General features: G+C 41.7%; 1 long non-coding RNA gene across 1 annotated transcript in view; it reads left to right on the top strand.

Annotated features, from left to right (window-relative positions):
• The first annotated feature begins 19,943 nt into the window (after positions 1–19,943).
• LOC115849872 (uncharacterized) overlaps positions 19,944–20,628 on the top strand; it is a 57,329-nt gene continuing 56,644 nt past the window's right edge. Inside the window, exon 1 of the long non-coding RNA XR_009560691.1 lies at positions 19,944–20,380. This is a non-coding gene — a long non-coding RNA (uncharacterized lncRNA). The remainder of the gene's footprint in view (positions 20,381–20,628) is intronic.

The raw sequence follows: 20,628 nt of genomic DNA, 5'->3' as shown, positions 1-20,628 counted from the left end.
GTGTTGCTATAAACTTCCCTCTTAGAACTGCTTTTGTTGCATCCCATAGATTTTGGGTCGTCGTGTCTCCATTTTCATTTGTTTCTAGGTATTTTTTGATTTCCACTTTGATTTGTTCAGTGATCACTTCGTTATTAAGTAGTGTATTGTTTAGCCTCCTTGTGTTTGTTTGTTTGTTTGTTTTTTTTTACGGTGTGCGGGCCTCCCACTGTTGTAGCCTCTCCCGTTGCGGAGCACAGGCTCCAGATGCGCAGGCTCAGCGTCCATGGCGCACGGGCCAAGCCGCTCCGCGGCATGTGGGATCTTCCCGGACCGGGGCACGAACCCATGTCCCCTGCATCGGCAGGTGGACTCTCAACCACTGCGCCACCAGGGAAGCCCTGTGTTTGTATTTTTTACAGATCTCTTCATGTAATTGATATCTAGTGTCATAGTGTTGTGGTCGGAAAAGATACTTGATACAGTTTCAATTTTCTTAAATTTACCAAGGCTTGATTTGTGACCCAAAATATGATCTATCCTGGATAATATTCCATGAGCACTTGAGAAAAGTACCTATTCTGTTGTTTTTGGATGGAATGTCTTATAAATATCAATTAAGTCCATCTTGTTTAAGGTATCATTTAAAGCTTGTGTTTCTTATTTATTTTCATTTTGGATGATCTGTCCATTGGTGAAAGTGGGGTGTTAACGTCCCTGACTATGAATGTGTTACTGTTGATTTCCCCTTTCATGGCTGTTAGTATTTGCCTGATGTATTGAGGTGCTCCTATGTTGGGTGCATAAATATTTACAATTGATATATCTTCTTGGATTAATCCCTTGATCATTACGTAGTGTCCTTTGTCTCTTCTAATAGTCTTTATTTTAAAGTCTATTTTGTCTATATGAGAATTGCTACTCCAGCTTTCTTTTGGTTTCCATTTGCATGGAATATCTTTTTCCATTCCCTTACTTTCAGTCTGTATGTGTCTCTAGATCTTAAGTGGATCTCTTGTAGACAGCATATATATGGGTCTTGTTTTTGTATCCATTCAACCAATCTGTGTCTTTTGGTGGGAGCAATTAGTCCATTTACATTTAAGTGAATTATCGATATGTATGTTCCTAATGCCATTTTCCTAATTGCTTTGGGTTTTTTATTGTAGGTCTTTTCCTTCTCTTGTGATTCTTGCCTAGAGAAGTTCCTTTAGCATTTGTTGTAAAGCTGGTTTGGTGGTGCTGAACTCTCTCAGCTTTTGCTTGTCTGTAAAGGTTTTAATTTCTCCATCAAGTCTCAATGAGATCTTTGCTGGGTAGAGTAATCGTGGTTGCAGGTTTTTCTCCTTCATCACTTTAAATATGTCCTGCCAGTCCCTTCTGGCTTGCAGAGTTTCTGCTGAAAGATCAGCTGTTAACCTTATGGAGATGCCCTTGTGTGTTTTTTGTTGTTTTTCCCTTGCTGCTTTTAATATGTTTTCTTTGTATTTAATTTTTGACAGTTTGATTAATATGTGTCTTGGCGTGTTTCTCCTTGGATTTATCCTGTATGGGACTCTCTGTGCTTCCTGGACTTGATTAACTATTTCCTTTCCCATATTAGGGAAGTTTTCAACTATAATCTCTTCAAATATTTTCTCAGTCCCTTTCTTTTTCTCTTCTTCTTCTGGAACCCATATAATTCAAATGTTGGTGTGTTTAATGTTGTCCCAGAGGTCTCTGAGACTGTCCTCAGTTCTTTTCATTCTTTTTTATTTATTGTGCCCTGCAGTAGTTATTTCCACTATTTTTTCTTCCAGGTCACATATCCATTCTTCTGCCTCAGTTATTCTGCTATTGATCCAATCTAGAGTATTTTTTACTTCATTTATTGTGTTGTTCATCATTGTTTGTTTCATCTTTTGTTCTTCTAGGTCCTTGTTAAATGTTTCTTGCATTTTGTCTATTCTATTTCCAAGATTTTGGATCATCTTTACTATTATTATTCTGAATTCTTTTTCAGGTAGACTGCTTCTTTCCTCTTCATTTTTTAGGTGTGGTGGGTTTTTATCTTGCTCCTTCATCTGCTGTGTGTTTTTCTGTCTTCCCATGGTGCTTATCTTACTGTGTTTGGAGTCTACTTTTTGCAAGCTGCAGGTTCGTAGCTCCTGTTGGTTTTGGTGTCTGTCCCCAGTGGCTAAAGTTGGTTCAGTAGGTTGTGTAGGCTTCCTGGTGGAGGGGACTAGTGCCTGTGTTCTGATGGATGAGACTGGATCTTGTCTTTCTGGTGGACAGATCCACGTCTGGTGGTGTGTTTAGGGGTATCTGTGGACTTATTATGATTTTAGGCAGCCTCTCTGCTAATGGGTGGGGTTGTGTTCCTGTCTTGCTAGTTGTTTGTCATAGCGTGTCCAGCACTGTAGCTTGCTGGTCGTTGAATGAAACTGGGTGCTGGTGTTGAGATGGAGATTTCTGGGAGATTTTTAACATTTGATATTAGGTGCAGCTGGGAGGTGTCTTGTGGACCAGTGTCCTGAAGTTGCCTCGCCCACCTCAGAGGCACAGCACTGACTCCTGGCTGGAGCACCAAGACCCTTTCATTCACACGGCTCAGGATAAAAGTGAGAAAAAGTAGAAAGAAAGAAAGAAAGAAAGGAAGGAAGGAAGAAACAAAGAAAGAAAGATAAAATAAAATAAGATAGAATGAAATAAGGTTATTAAAATAAAAAATTATTATTAAGAAAATAGTTTTTTTAAAAAAACGGATGGATAGAACCCTAGTACAAATGGTAGAAGCAAAGCTATCCAGACAAAATCTTACACAGAAGCATACACATACACAATCACAAAAAGGGGAAAATGGGAAAAAATCATAAATCTTGCTCTCAAAATCCACCTCCTCAATTTGGGATGATTCGTTGTCTATTCATGCATTCCACAGATGCAGGGTACATCAAGTTGATTGTGGAGCTTTAATCCTCTGCTTCTGAGGCAGCTGGGAGAGATTTCCCTTTCTCTTCTTTATTCTCAGAGCTCCCGGTACTCAGCTTCGGATTTGGCCCCACTTCTGCGTGTTGGTCGCTGGAGGGCGTCTCTTTTCGCTCAGACAGGACGGAGTTAAAGGAGCAGCTGCTTTGGGGACTCTGGCTCACTCAGGCCAGGGGGAGGGAGGGGCACGGCGTGCAGGGCGAGCCTTCAGCAGCAGAGCCCGGCGTGACGTTGCATGAGCCTGAAGCGCACCATGTGTTCTCCCGGGGAAGTTGTCCCTGGATCCTGGGACCCTGGCAGTGGCGGGCTGCACAGGTTCCCGGAAGGGGGGTGTGGAGAGTGACCTGTGCTCACACACAGGCTTCTTGGTGGCAGCAGCAGCAGCCTTAGCACCCCATGCCCGTCTCTGTGGTCTGCACTTTTAGCCGTGACTCACACCCATCTCTGGAGCTCCTTTAAACAGCGCTCTTAATCCCCTCTCCTTGCGCACCAGGAAACAAATAGGAAAGAAAAAGTCTCTTGCCTCTTCGGCAGGTCCAGATTTTTCCCCAGACTCCCTCCCGGCTAGCCATGGAGCACTAACCCCCTGCAGGCTGTGTTCACGCCGCAAACCCCAGTCCTCTCCCTGCGCTCTGACCAAAGCCCGAGCCTCAGCTCCCAGCTCTGCCCGCCCCAGCAGGTGAGCAGACAAGCCTCTTGGGCTGGTGAGTGCCGGTCGTCACCGATCCTCTGTGCGGGAATCTCTCCACTTTGCCCTCCGCACCCCTGTTGCTGTGCTCTCCTCCACAGCTCCGAAGCTTCCCCCCTCCACCACCCGCAGTCTCCGCCCGTGAAGGGTCTTCCTAGTGTGTGGAAACCTTTCCTCCTTCACAGCTCCCTCCCACTGGTGCAGGTCCCGTCCCTATCATTTTGTCTTTGTTTATTCTTTTTTCTTTTGTCCTACTGAGGTACGTGGGGATTTTCTTGCCTTTTGGGAGGTCTGAGGTCTTCTGCCTGCATTCAGTAGGTGTTCTGTAGGAGTTGTTCCACGTGTAGATGCATTTCTGGTGTACCTGTCGCGAGGAAGGTGATCTCCGTGTCTTACTCTTCCACCACCTTCTCCTCGTCCCCCCAGCAAGATCCTTTTTGACCCACCTCCTAAAGAAATGAAAAAAACCAAAAAGAAAAATAAACAAATGGGACCTAATGAAACTCAAAAGCTTTTCCACAGCAAAGGAAACCATAAACAAGACGAACAGACAACACTCAGAATGGGAGAAAATATTTGCAAATGAAGCAACTGACAAAGGATCAATCACCAAAATTTACAAGCAGCTCATGCAACTCGATATCAAAAAAAAATAAAATCCAAAAATCGGCAGAAGACCTAAATAGACATTTCTCTAAAGAAGGTACACAGGTTGCGAACAAACACATGAAAGGATGCTCAGCATCCCTAATCATTAGAGAAATGAAAATCAAAACTACAATGAGGTATCAGCTCACACCAGTCAGAATGGTCGTCATCCAAAAATCTACAAACAATAAATGCTGAAGTGAGTGTGGAGAAGTGGAACCCTCTTGCACTGTTGGTGGGAATGTAAATTGATACAGCCACTATGGAGAACAGTATGGAGGTTCCTTAAAAAACTAAAAATGGAACTACCATACGACCCAGCAATCCGACTACTGGCATATACCCTGAGAAAACCGTAATTCAAAAATAGTCATGTACCAAAATGTTCATTGCAGCTCTATGTGCAATACCCAGGACATGGAAGCAACCTAAGTGTTCATCAACAAATGAATGGATAAAGAAGATGTGGCACATATATACCATGGAATATTACTCAGCCATAAAGGGTAACGAAATTGAGTTATTTGTAGTGAGGTGGATGGACCTAGAATCTGTCATATGGAGTGAAGTAAGTCAGAAAGAGAAAAACAAATACCATATGCTAGCACATATATATGGAATCTAAAAAAAAAAAAAGTCACGAAGAACCTAGGGGCAATTGGTTCAAGACGGCGTTGTAGAAGAACATGTTCTCACTCCCTGTTGTGAGAACACTGGAATCACAACTAACTGCTGAACAATCATCGACAGGAAGACATTGGAACTCAACAGAAAAGATACCCCACATCCAAAGACAAAGGAGAAGCCACAATGAGATGGTAGGAGGGTCACAATCATGATAAAATCAAACCCCATAACTGTTGGGTGGGAAACCCACAAACTGGAGAATATTTAAACCACAGTAGTCCACCCACTGCAGTGAAGGTTCTGAGCCCCACGTCAGGCTTCCAAACCTAGGGGTCCAGCAATGGGAGTAGGAATTCCTAGAGAATCAGACTTTGAAGAGTAGTGGGATTTGATTGCAGGACTTTGACAGGACTGGGAGAAACGGAGACTCCACTCTTGGAGGGCACACAAAAGCTAGTGTGGGCATCGGGACACAGGGAAAGAGCAGAGACCCCATAGAGACTGAACCAGACCTACATCCTAGTGTTGGGGGTCTCCTTCAGAGGTGGGGGGTGGCTCTGTCTTATGGTGAGGACAAGGACAGTGGCAGCAGAAGTTCTGGTAAGTACTCCTTGACATGAGCCCTCCCAGAGTCCACCATTAGCCCCACTAAAGAGCCTGGGTAGGCTCCAGTGCTGGGTGACCTCAGGCCAAAAACCAACAGGGAAGGGACCTAGCACCACCCATCAGCAGGCAAGCAGATAAAAGTTTTACTGAGCTCTGCCCACCAGAGCAACAGCCAACTCTACCCACCACCAGTCCCTCCCATCAGTAAACTTGCACAAGCCTCTTAGATAGCCTCATACACCAGAGGGCAGACAGCAGAAGCAAGAGGAACTACAATCCTGCAACCTGTGGAACAGAAACCACATTCATAGAAACATAGGCAAGATGAAAAGGCAGAGGGCTGTGTACCAGATGAAGGAACAAGATAAAACCCCAGAAAAGCAACTAAATGAAGTGGATATAGGCAACCTTCCAGAAAAAAAGAATTCAGAATAATGATAGTGAAGATGATCCAGGACCTCTTAAAAAGAATGGAGGCAAAGGTGGAGAAGATGCAAGGAATGTTTAACAAAGATCTAGGAGCATTAAAGAACAAACAAACAAAGATGAACAACACAATAATTGAAATGAAAATTACACTAGAAGTAATCAATAGCAGAATAACAGAGGCAGAAGAATGGATAAGTGACCTGGAAGACAGAATGGTGGAATTCACTGTTGCAGAACAGAATAAAGAAAAAAGAATGAAAAGAAATGCAGACAGCCTAAGAGACCTCTGGGACAACATTAAACACAACAATATTTGCATTATAGGGGTCCCAGAAGGTGAAGAGAGAGAGAAAGGACTCGAGAAAATATTTCAAGAGATTATAGTTGAAAACTTCCCTAACATGGGAAAGGAAATAGCAACCCAAGTCCAGGAAGCGCAGAAAGTCCCATACAGGATAAACCCAAGGAGAAACAGGCCGAGACATATAGTAATCAAATTGGCAAATATTAAAGGCCAAGAAAAATTATTGAAAGCAGCAAGGGGAACATGACAAATAATGTACAAGGGAACTCCCATAAGGTTAACAGCTGATTTCTCAGCAGAAACTCTACAAGCCAGAAGGGATCGGCATGATATGCTTGAAGTGATGAAGGAGAAAAACCAACAACCAAAATTACTCTTCTCAGCAAGGATCTCATTCAGATTTGATGGAGAAATCAAAAGCTTTACAGACAAGCAAAAGCTAAGAGAATTCAGCACCACCAAACCAGCTCTACAAAAAATGCTAAAGGAACTTCTCTAAGTGGGAAACACAAGAGAAGAAAATGACCTACAAAAACAAACCCAAAACAATTAAGAAAATGGTCATAGGAACATACATATCGATAATTACCTTAAATGTGAATGGATTAAATGTTCCAACCAAAAGGCACAGGCTTGTTGAATGGATACAAAAACAAGAACCATATATGTGCTGTCTACAAGAGACCCACTTCAGACCTAGGGACACATACAGACTGAACGTGTGGGGATGGAAAAAGATATTCCATGCAAACGGAAATCGAAAGAAAGCTGGAGTAGCAATACTCATATCAGATAAAATAGACTTTAAAATAAAGAATGCTAAAAGAAACAAGGAAGGACTCTACATAATGATCAAGGGATCAATCCAAGAAGAAGATAAAACAACTATATATATACATATATATATATATATATATATATATATATATATAAAACAACTATATATATATATGGACCCAACGTAGGAGCACCTCAATACATAAGAAAACTGCTAACAGCTCTAAAAGAGGAAATCGACAGTAACACAGTAATAGTGGGGGACTTTAGCACCTCACCTACACCAAGGGACAGATCATCCAAAATGAAAATAAATAAGGAAACAGAAGCTTTAAATGACACAATAGACCAGATAGATTTAATTGATATTTATAGGATATTCCATCCAAAACCACAGTTTACACTTTCTTCTCAAGTGCGCATGGAACATTCTCCAGGATAGATCACATCTTGGGTCACAAATCAAGCCTCAGTAAATTTAAAAATTGAAATAATATCAAGCATCTTTTCTGACCACAATGCTATGAGATTAGAAATGAATTACAGGGAAAAAAACGTAAAAAACAAAAACACATGGAGACTAAACAATATGTTACTAAATAACCAAGAGATCGCCAAAGAAATCAAAGAGGAAATCAAAAAATATGTAGAGATAGATGGCAATGAAAACACGACAACCCAAAACCTATGGGATGCAGCAAAAGCAGTTCTAAGAGGGAAGTTTACAGCTATGGAAGCCTACCTCAAGAAAAAAGAAAAATCTCAAATAAACAATGTAACTTTACACCTAAAGGAACTAGAGAAAGAAGAGCAAACAAAACACAAAGTTAGCAGAAGGAAAGAAATTATAATGATCAGAGCAGAAATAAATGAAATAGAAACAAGGAAAACAATAGCAAAGATCAATAAAACTAAAAGCTGGATCTTTAAGAAGATAAACAAAATTGATAAAACATTAGCCAGACTCATCAAGAAAAAGAGGGAGAGGACTGAAATCAATAAAATTACAAATGAAAAAAGGAGAAGTTACAACAGACACCAAAGAAATACAAAGCATCCTAAGAGACTACTACAATGAACTCTATGCCAATAAAATGGAGAACCTGGAAGAAATGGACAAATTCTTAGAAAGGTATAACCTCCCAAGACTAAACCAGGAAGAAATAGAAAATATGAATAGACAAATCACAAGGAATGAAATTGAAACTGTGATTTAAAATCTTCCAACAAACAAAATCCAGGACCAGATGGCTTCATAGGTGAATTCTACCCAAAATTTAGAGAAGAGCTAACACCCATCCTTCGCAAACTCTTCCAAAAAATTGCAGAGGAAGGAACACTCTCAAACTCATTCTATGAGGCCACCATCACCCTGATACCAAAGCCAGAGAAAGATACTACAAAAAAAAGAAAATTACAGAACAATATCACTGATGAATAAAGATGCAAAAATCCTCAACAGAATACTAGCAAACAGAATCCAACAACACATTAAAAGGATCATACACAATAATCAAGTAGGATTTATCACAAAGATGCAAGGATTCTTCAATATATGCAAATCAATCAATGTGATACACCATATTAACAAATTGAAGAGGAAAAACCATATGATCGGAGGGATTGAGGAAGATGGCAGAAGAGTAAGACGCAGAGATCACCTTCCTCCCAACAGATACATCAGAAATACATCTACATGTGGAACTGCTCCTATAGAACACCCACTGAATTCTGGCGGAAGACCTCAGACATCCCAAAAGGAAGAAACGCCCCCACGTACCTGGGTAGGGCAAAAGAAAAAAGAATAAACAGAGACAAAAAATAGGGACAGGACCTGCACCAGTGGGAGGGAGCTGTGAAGGAGGAAAGGTTTCCACACACTAGGAAGCCCCTTCGCAGGCAGAGACTGTGGGTGGCAGAGGAGGGAAGCTTTGGAGCCGCGGAGGAGAACACAGCAACAGGGGTGCGGAGGGCAAAGCGGAGAGATTCCCGCATGGAAGATCCGTGACATCAGCACTCACCAGCCCGAGAGGCTTGTCTGCTCACCCGCCGGGGAGGGCAGGGGCTGGGAGATGAGGCTCGGGCTTCGGGTCAGATCGCAGGGAGAGAATTGGGCTTGGCAGTGTGAACAAAGCCTGAAGGGGTTAGTGCACCACGGCTAGCCGGGAGAGAGTCCAGGAAAATGTCTGGACCTGCCGAAGAGGCAAAAGACTTTTTCTTCCCTCTTTGTTTCCTGGTGTGTGAGGAGAGAGGATTAAGAGCGCTGCTGAAACGAGCTCCAGAGACAGACGCAAGCCGCGGCTGTTAGCACGGACCCCAGAGAAGGGCATGAGACGCTAAAGCTGCTGCTGCCTCCACCAAGAAGCCTGTGTGCAAGCACAGGTCACTATCCACACCTACCCTCCTGGGAGCCTGTGCAGCCCGCCACTGCCAGGATCCCGTGAGCCAGGGACAACATCCCGGGGAAAACTCACGGCACACCTCAGGCTGCTGCAACAACGTCACGCCAGCCTCTGCCACCCCAGGCTCGCCCCACATCCGTACCTCTCCCTCCCCCCAGCCTGAGTGAGCCAGAGCCCCCAATCAGCTGCTCCTTTAACCCTGGCCTGTCTGAGCAAAGAACAGATGCCCTCAGTCGACCTACACGCAGAGGTGGGGCCAAATCAAAAGCTGAACCCCGGGAGCTGTGCGAACAAAGAAGAGAAAGGGAAATCCCTCCCAGCAGCCTCAGGAGCAGCAGATTAAATCTCCACAATCAACTTGATGTACCCGGCATCTGTGGAATACCTAAATAGACAACGAATCATCCCAAACTGAGGAGGTGGACTTTGGGAGCAAGATATATTATATTTTACACTTTTCCTCTTTTTGTGACTGTGTATGTGTATGCTTCTGTGTGAGATTTTGTCTGTATAGTTTTCCTTTCACATTTGTCCTGGGGTTCTGTCCGTCCGTTTTTTGTGTGTTGTTTTTGTTGTATTTTGTATTTTTGTGGGGTTTTTTACTGTAAATTTTTTTTCTTTAATAACTCTATTTTTTTAATCTCACTTTCTCTTATTTTATTTTACCCTCTTTCTTTGTTTCTTTCCTTCTTTCTTTCTTTCTTTCTTTCTTTCTTTCTTTCTTTTTTTCTTTCTTTCTTTCTTTCTTTCTTTCTATTTTTTCTCCCATTTATTGTGAGTGGTGTGGAGGAAAGGCTCTTCGTGCTCCAGCCAGGAGTCAGTGTTGTGCCTCTGAGGTTGGAGAGCCAACTTCAGGACACTGGTCCACAAGAGCCCTCCCAGCTCAACATAATATCAAATGGTGAAAATCTCACAGAGATCTCCATCTGAACACCAAGACCCAGCTTCACTGAACGACCAGCAAGCTACAGTACTGGACATCCTATGCCAAACAACTAGCAAGACAGGAACACACCCCCACCCATTAGCAGAGAGGCTGCCTAAAATCATAATAAGGCCACAGACACCCCAAAACACACCACCAGACGTGGACCTGCCAACCAGAAAGGCAAGATCTAGTCTCATCCACCAGAACGCAGGCACTAGTCCCTTCAATCAGGAAGCCCACACAAGCCACTGAGCCAAACTTAGCCACAGGAGACAGACACCAAAAACAATGGGAACTACAAACCTGCAGCCTACAAAAAGGACACCGCAAACACAGTAAGATAAGCAAACTGAAAAGACAGAAAAACACACAGCAGATGAAGGAGCAAGGTAAAAACACAACAGACCTAACAAATGAAGAGGAAATAGGCAGTCTACCTGAAAAAGAATTCAGAATAATGAAAGTAAGGATAATCCAAAATCTTGGAAATAGAATACAGAGAATGCAAGAAATATTTAACAAGGACCTAGAAGAACTAAACAGGAAACAAGCAATGATGAACAACACAATAAATGAAATTAAAACTACTCTAGAAAGGATCAAGAGCAGAATAACTGAGGCAGAAGAATGAATAAGTGACCTGGAAGATAAAATAGTGGAAATAACTACTGCAGAGCAGAATAAGGAAAAAACAATGAAAAGAACTGAGGACAGTCTCAGAGACCTCTGGGACAACATGAAACTCACCAACATTCGAATTATAGAGGTCCCAGAAGAAGAAGAAAAAGAGAAAGGGACTGAGAAAACATTTGAAGAGATTATAGTTGAAAACTTCCATAATTTGTGAAAGGAAATTATTAATCAAGTCCAGGAAGCACAGAGAGTCCCATACAGGATAAATCCAAGGAGAAACACGCCAAGACACATATTAATCAAACTATCAAAAATTAAATACAAAGAAAACACATTAAAAGCAGCAAGGGAAAAACAACAAATAACACAAAAGGGAATCCCCATAAGGTTAACAGCTGATCTTTCAGCAGAAACTGCAAGCCAGAAGGGACTGGCAGGACATATTTAAAGTGATGAAGGAGAAAAAACCACAACCAAGATTACGCTACCCAGCAAGGATCTCATTCAGACTTGATGGAGAAATTAAAACCTTTACAAACAAGCAAAAGCTGAGAGAGTTCAGCACCACCAAACCAGCTTTACAACAAATGCTAAAGGAACTTCCCGAGGCAAGACACAGAAGAGAGGGAAAAGACATACAATAACAAACCTAAAGCAATTAAAAAATGAGAATAGGAACATACATGTCTATAATTACCTCAAATGAAAATGGATTAAATGCTCCCACCAAAAGACACAGACTGGTTGAATGGATACAAAAACCAGACCCATATATATGCTGTCCACAAGAGACCCACTTCAGACCTAGGGAAACATACAGAATGAAAGTGAGGGGATGGAAAAAGATGTTCCATGCAAATGGAAATCAAAAGCAAGCTGGAGTAGCAATTCTCATATCAGACAGAATAGACTTTAAAATAAAGACTATTAGAAGAGACAAAGAAGGACACTACATAATGATCAAGGGATCGATCCAAAAAGAAGATATAACAACTGTAAATATTTATGCACCCAACGTAGGAGCATCTCAGTACATAAGGCAAATGCTAACAGCCATATAAGGGGAAATCGACAGTAACACTATCATACTGGGGACTTTAACACCCCACTTTCACCAATGGACAGACCATCCAAAATGAAAATAAATAAGGAAACACAAGCTTTAAATGATACATTAAACAAGATGGACTTAATTGATATTTATAGGACATTCCATCCAGAAACAACAGAATGCACACTTTTCTGAAGTGCTCATGGAACATTCTCCAGGATAGATCATATCTTGGGTCACAAATCAAGCCTTTATAAATTAAAGAAAATTGAAATCGTATCAAGTATCTTTTCCGACAGCAACGCTATGAGACTAGATATCAATTACAGGAAAAGATGTGTAAAAAATACAAACCCTTGGAGGCTGAACAATACACTACTTAATAACGAAGTGATCACTGAAGAAATCAAAGAGGAAATCAAAAAATACCTAGAAACAAATGAAAATGGAGACACGATGACCCAAAACCTATGGGATGCAGCAAAATCAGTACTAAGAGGGAAGTTTATAGCAATACAATTCTACCTTAAGAAACAGGAATCATCTCAAATAAACAACTTAACCTTGCACCTGAAGCAATTAGAGAAAGAAGAACAAAAAAAAACACAAATTTAGCAGAAGGAAAGAAATCATAAAGATCAGATCAGAAATAAATGAAAAAGAAATGAAGGAAACGATAGCAAAGATCAATAAAACTAAAAGCTGGTTCTTTGAGAAGATAAACAAAATTGACAAACCATTGGCCAACTCATCAAGAAAAAAAGGGAGAAGAGTCAAATCAATAGAAATAGAAATGAAAAAAGAGAAGTAACAACTGACACTGCAGAAATACAAAGGATCATGAGAGATTACTACAAGCAACTCTATGCCAATAAAATGGACAACCTGGATGAAATAGACAAATTCTTAGAAATGCATAACCTGCCAAGACTGAATCAGGAAGAAATAGAAAATATGAACAGACCAATCACAAGCACTGAAATTGAAACCGTGATTTAAAATCTTCCAACAAACAAAAGCCCAGGACCAGATGGATTCACAGGCAAATTCTATCAAATATTTAAAGGAGATCTAACACCTATCCTTCTCAAACTCTTCCAAAATATAGCAGAGGGAGGAACACTCCCAAACTCATTCTATGGGACCACCATCAACCTGATACGAAAACCAGAAAAAGATGTCACAAAGAAAGAAAACTACAGGCCAATATCACTGATGAACAAAGATGCAAAAATCCTCAACAAAGTACCAGCAAACAGAATCGAACAGCACATTAAAAGGATCACACACCATAATCAAGTGGGGTTTATTCCAGGAAAGCACGGATTGTTCAATATACGCAAATCAATCAACGTGATACACCATATTAAAAAATTGAAGGAGAAAAACCATATGATCATCTCATTAGATGCAGAGAAAGCTTTCGACAAAATTCAACACCACTTATGATAAAAAACCCTCCAGAAAGTAGGCATAGAGGAAACTTTCCTCAACATACTAAAGTCCATATATGACAAACCCACAGCCAACATCGTCTTCAATGGTGAAAAAATGAAACCGTTTCCACAAAGATCAGGAAAAAGACAAGGTTGCCCACTCTTACCAATATTATTCAACATAGCTTTGGAAGTTTTAGCCACAGCAATCAGAGAAGAAAAGGAAATAAAAGGAATCCAAATAGGAAAAGAAGAAGTAAAGCTGTCACTATTTGCAGCTGACATGATACTATACATAGAGAATCCTAAAGATGCTACCAGAAATCTACTAGAGCTAATCAATGAATTTGGTAAAGTAGCAGGCTACAAAATCAATGCACAGAAATCTCTGGCATTCCTATACACTAATGTTGAAAAAATCAGAAAATGAAATCAAGAAAACACCCCCATTTACCACTGAAAAGAAAAGAAAAAAAACATCTAGGAATAAACCTACCTAAGGAGACAAAAGACCTGCATGCAGAAAATTATGACACTGATGAAAGAAGTTAAAGATGATACAGATAGATAGAGAGATATACCATGTTCTTGTATTGGAAGAATAAACATTGTGAAATTGACTCTACTACCGAAAGCAATCTACAGATTCAATGCAATCCCTATCAAACTACCACTGGCATTTTTCAGAGAACTAGAACAAAAAAATTCACAATTTGTATGGAAACACGAAAGACCCCGAATAGTCAAAGCAATCTTCAGAAGGAAAAATGGAGCCAGAGATATCATGTGCCCTGACTTCAGACTACACAACAAAGCTACAGTAATCAAGATAGTATGGTACTGGCTCAAAAACAGAAGTTTAGATCAATGGAACTGGATAGAAATCCCAGAGATAAACCCAACACATATGGTCACTTTATCTTTGATAAAGGAAGCAGAAATATACAATGGAGTAAAAGACAGCCTCTTCAATAAGTAGTGCTGGGAAAACTGGACAGGTACATGTAAAAGTATGAAATTAGAACACTCCCTAACACCATACACAAAAATAAACTCAAAATGGATTAAAGACCTAAATGTAAGGTCAGACACTATCAGACTCTTAGAGGAAAACATAGGCAGAACACTCTATGACATAAATCACAGCAATATCCGTTTTGACCCACCTCCTAGAGTAATGGAAATAAAAACAAAAATAAATAAATGGGACCTAATGAAACTTAAAAGCTTTTTCACAGCAAAGGATACCATAAACAAGACCAAAAGACAACCCTTAGAATGGGAGAAAATATTTGCAAATGAAGCAACTGACAAAGGATTAATCTCCAAAATTTACAAGCAGCTCATGCAGCTCAATAAGAAAAAAACAAACAACCCAATCCAAAAATGGGCAGAAGACCTAAATAGACATTACTCCAAAGAAGATATACAGACTGCCAACAAACACATGAAAGAATGCTCAACATCATTAATCATTAGAGAAATGCAAATCAAAACTACAATGAGATATCACCTCACACCAGTCAGAACGGCTGTCATCAAAAAATCTACAAACAATAAATGCTGCAGAGAGTGTGGAGAAAAGGGAACCCTCTTGCACTGTTGGTGGGAATGTAAATTCATACAGTCACTATGGAGAACAGTATGGAGGTTCCTTAAAAATCTAAAAATAGAACTATCATACGACCCAGCAATCCCACTACTGGGCATATACCCTGAGAAAACCATAATTCAAAAAGAGTCATGTACCAAAATGTTCATTGCAGCTCTATTTACAATAGCCAGGAGATAGAAGCAAACCTAAGTTTCCATCAAAAGATGAATGGATAAAGAAGATGTGGTGCATATATACAATGGAATATTACTCAGCCATAAAAAGAAACGAAATTGAACTATTTGTAGTGAGGTGGATGGACCTAGAGTCTGTCATACAGAGTGAAGTATGTCAGAAAGAGAAAAACAAATACCGTATGCTAACACATATATATGGAATCTAAGAAAAAAAAAAGGTCATGAGGAATATAGGGGTAAGCTGGGACTAAAGACACAGACCTGCTAGAGCATGGACTTGAGAATATGGGAAGGGGGAAGGGTAAGCTGTGACAAAGTGAGAGATTGGCATGGACATATATACCTTGCCAAACATAAAATAGATAGCTAGTGGGAAGCAGCCGCATAGCACAGGGAGATCAGCTTGGTTGTTTGTTACCACCTAGAGGCGTGGGATAGGGAGAATTGGAGGAATGGAGACGCCAGAGTGAAGAGATATGGGAACATATGTATATGTATAACTGATTCACTTTGTTATAAAGCAGAAACTAACACACCATTGTAGAGCAATTATACTCCAATAAAGATGTTAAATAAAAGCAAAGATATTACAAATAAATGGAGAGATATACCATGTTCTTGTTTTGGAAGAATCAATATTGTGAAAATGACTATACTACCCAAAGCAATCCAGAGATTCAATGCAATCTCTATCAAATTACCAGTGACATTTTTTACGGAACTAGAACAAAAAATATTAAAATTTGTATGAAGACACAAAAGACCCCGAATAGGCAAATAGTCTTGGGGGAACAGAACGGAGCTGGAGGAATCAGACTCCCTGACTTCAGTCTATACTACAAAGCTACAGTAATCAAGATAATATAGTACTGGCACAAAAACAAAAACATAGATCAATGGAACAAGATAGAAAGCCCAGAGATAAACCCATGCACCTATGGTCAACTAATCTATGACAATGGTGGCAAGGATATACAATGGAGAAAAGACAGTCTCTTCAATAAGTGGTGCTGGTAAAACTGGACATCTACATGTAAAAGAATGAAATTAGAACACTCCCTACCACCATACACAAAAATAAACTCAAAATGGATTAGAGACCTAAATGTAAAACCAGACACTATATAACTCTTAGAGGAAAACATAGGAAGAACCCTCTTTGACATAAATCACGCAAGATCTTTTTTGATCCACCTCCTAGAGTAATGGAAAGAAAAACAAAAATAAACAAATGGGACATAATGAAACTTCAAAGCTTTTGCACAGCAAAGGAAGCCCTAAACAAGACAAAAAGACAGCCCTCAAAATGGGAGAAAGTATTTTCAAATGAATCAATGGGCAAAGGATTAATCTCCAATATATATAAACAGCTCATACAGCTCAATATTAAATAAATAACCCAATCCAAAAATGGGCAGAAGACCTAAATAGACATTTCTCCAAAGAAGGCATACAGATGGCTAAGAAGCACAAGAAAAGCTGCTCAACATCACTAATTATTAGAGAAATGCAAATCAAAACTACAATGAGGTATCTCCTCACACCAGTTAGAATGGGCATCATCAAAAAATCTACAAACAACAAATGCTGGAGAGGGTGTGGAGAAAAGGGAACCCTGTTTCACTGTTGGTGGGAATGTAAATTGATACAGCCACTATGGAGAACATTATGGAGGTTCCTTAAAAAACTAAAAATAGAACTACCATATGACCCAGCCATCCCACTGCTGGGCATATACCCAGAGAAAACTATAATTCAAAAAGACACATGCACCTCAATGTTCATTGCAGCACTATTTACGATAGGCAGGTCATGGAAGCAACCTAAATGCCCATTGACAGATAAATGGATAAAGAAGGTGTGGTACATATATACAATGGAATATTACTCAGCCATATAAAGGAATGAAATTGGGTCGTTTGTCACACAGTGCCAGTGTCAGAGCTGCCATAATTTCTATTTCAGTGCTCTTTTTACCATACTATTCTCTTTCAGATCCTGCAGAAGATGAATAATGGCTAAAATTTATGGAGCAGTTATTCTTTACCAATCTCTGAGCCAAGCAATTTATGTTTATTAGTTGAATTGAGAAGATGGTTGGTGGTATACACAGAATGAATTGAAGAAAGATTGAGGGTGGAGGGCATCAGATGGAAGGCTATTGAAATTGATTAGTTGGAATAAAATTCATACTAGGAAACTGGTGGTGAGAATGGAAAGGAAAGGGGAAGTGGGAGATACTTCCATTGGATTAGCTGGAAACAGCAGGATCCCTAGGACACTGGACACATGAGTTTTGATGTAGGAAAAGATAAACAAATGTGTGCTCTAAAGAAAGGTGCTATCCAGATTGCTATCCAGCATCTGTGAAGCTAGCTAGTTTCTAGAAGAATCCCAGCCTATATATATATCCCATATTCCTGTCTACTCCTCCCTCAATATGGAACTTCTCTCAAATGTGGGTATTCATTGGTAGCGTAGCTCCAAATGCATCCATGTGCTTGCCATAAATCCTGCTCCACAGCCCCTCAAAATTCCATTAGCTTTCATTTCTGCAATGGGTACATCTGGGCAAAAGAGGAATTGGCAGAATCTCCTGCAGAATTTTGGTTCTGCATAATCTAAGTGAGGATGCTCCCTAGCATGTCCAGCTCCATCCTGTCTTCTAAATACACACTTATACCCACATCTCAAATTTAGCATGTTTAAAACCTGCCCTTGATTCAACCTCCTTGATTTTCTAGGTTCTATAGACAGTCTCTCCATTCTCCCATCCTTGCGAGTTAAGTCCTGGAATATCCCAGACTTCTTCCTCTCTCTGACCTCCCACATCAAATCAATCACAGAGCCCTATCAATTCACCCACTGCAGCAGAGCTGACATCAGTGTGGGCCTTTTCTTCTGCACTGCCCAAATTAAAGCTCTCATTACCACTGATACAGGTTATTGTAATATGTGTTATTCCTGCCTCCTCTTTCTTACTCCTGTGATATATACTGCACCAAACACCCACCTATTTACTGAGGCCTTATGATGGCCTCTACACTGAACTAGTTGTGGAGATACAGATAATAACAACATTGCCCTTAAGAACCTCACCATCTGGTTAAGGAATACAGGTGAAAAATCAATACAAAAATATTTTTGCAAGTATTACATTGGAAGCGTGAATGAAAATGCTATAGAAACTTTGTGCTGATTGGGCGAAATTATTTGAAAGGACAGCTTCACAGAGGGGGTGACACTTGAGTATGATCTTAAAGGTTAACTAGTTGACCTGGTGGAAAAGCAGGAGAAAAGCACTGTAAGCAGAGGAAGAACATGCATGATGATATAAGGTGGTTACACCAGGACTGTTGAACAGTCTGAATGGTTAATACACAGAAGAAAACCAGTAAGGCAGGGGATAGGGCTCAGCCAAACCAGGCAGAAACCCATGCCCCTTTTGTAGGAAGTGGGGGTGGGGAGAGGACTGTACAGCCGTCTCAGACAGGATTCAGACTGGTCAGTGGAGCTGTCCAAATGCGGGCTTGTTTCTTGGCAACAGTATGATAGCCCAATAACTGTGTCCAGGGGACTGTCAGAGCAAGACTGTCATTCAGGAGCCACCTCCTTCTGGCCCCACTTGAGCAGTCAGCCTAGCTCATGCGCCTTGCACTTTTCCCTAGGGCTACAGTCAGGGTTGTCTCCAGTCCTCGTCCCACCGAGCTCTACCATCAGCTAGTTCTGCCTACCTCCCCATCAGCATCTCCAGAACCTCCTCATCTCCACCTTGTGCTTCCCTGAAATTGCTTGTGCTTTTCCCAAGGAAACATCTGGTCTACACATTCTTTTCCAGGCCGCATCAACATTTGGCACTGTACATATCCAGAGCACCCCCAAATTCTTTGCTTTTACTCTCTCATCCCCAAATACTCTCTCTTGCATGAAGCCCCTCAGTCTTGCTGGCTCATACTCTGTGTGTGTGTGTGTGTGTGTGTGTGTGTGTGTGTGTGTGTATGGTGTGCTACTTCCACTAGCTCCCTCATAACAAGGGAGGGAAGCACTCACCACAAGGTCTTGAAGATTGGAAAGATCCAATGAGAGCAGGATTGAGCTCTAAACCCAAATCATTTCTTCTTGCCCTTTCCTATGTCCTTGGGGTATAATTCCTGTCACTACAAATTAGCCAGACATTCTTCCAAACATTCTCCTATGCCTTCATCCCTCAGTGCCCCCCTCCTTTCATTCCCCACTCCCTTCAGAATCACTCAGCTAGAGGTCTTTTCTTGCCTTGTACTTTCCTCTCTGCTCAGGATTCCCAACCCCTGTCTTCCCTGGGGCACCCTAGCCCCTGCATCTCTCTACAGTGGCCCCAATCCTGCCCTCTCTTTCCTGGCCTCCCGAAGCATAAGGGAGACATGGTCCGCTATACCCCCAGCCCCTTACTCTGAAGCCCTATTCTTATGGAGTCTTCTGCAGCCCCCGCCCCAAACACTGCGCTGTCAGATCTGCACCAGATTCCCTCCCCTCCCCTTCGCAGCTCTCCAGTAGCCCCTCCCCAGGGCGGTCTTAAGGTCAGAGGCTCTTTCCAGCTCAATTCCGTCCAATCCGTCCCAGTCCAATCCAAACCGCCCTCAGCCCCCGCCAGATGACTCACGTACGTATTTAACACGCGAGGGGGGTGATCGGCGGCTGGCAGGCTACAGGGAGGTTCTGAAACCCTCCAGTGGGAACCAGGAATTTCTGGTCAAAGACTGTTCCGCGCTTTCAGGGTCAGTTCTCGCTGCATCCCTGTTCACCTTCTTCTCTATCGGTCTCCAGGCACTTAGGGCAGCCTCACTCGCTAGCCCGCTGGGCGCCGCCACGGGCCTGGGGCCCCAGGGCGGGGACAGGGAGAATACAGCCGATTGTTGAAGAGAGCTTTATTCCTGCGGCAACCCGCCACCATCCCGGCTACTGCTGCTGGCCCATGACAGCGCTGAGGGCTTCTGACAGGCTACCACTGCGACCTCGCGGACCATGTCTCCCCTATCCTTTGGGCGAAACGCTGGACAAGCCCCGCCGATCGCTCTCCACTAGCCAGATCTGGCCAACTTTAGTGCCTGGGCCCCCGTAAAGAAGATCAGAGCAAGGTATGTAGTTGGGGCAGCGGGGATGGAACAGGAGGCAGTTGAGCTCTACAACGTGGCCAGGCTCCGCACGAGAAGGTGCACGTGGGAATAGCAGCGAGGGGAATCAGGGCTGCGGGAGGGTCCTCCAACACCGACTCCACCTCCCATAGCTTCAAAGCCCTGTCAACACCCTGATCTCCCACCCCAAACTTGAAAGTATATATATGACCTCACTTCCGAGGTGCGAAAATCACTTCCTTCTTCCCTGA

This window comes from Globicephala melas, chromosome X, assembly GCF_963455315.2.
Source record: "Globicephala melas chromosome X, mGloMel1.2, whole genome shotgun sequence".
Classification (NCBI taxonomy): Eukaryota; Metazoa; Chordata; class Mammalia; order Artiodactyla; family Delphinidae; genus Globicephala; species Globicephala melas.
Note: the sequence above shows the minus strand (reverse complement) of the source record. Positions and strands in the feature narration are given on the sequence as shown.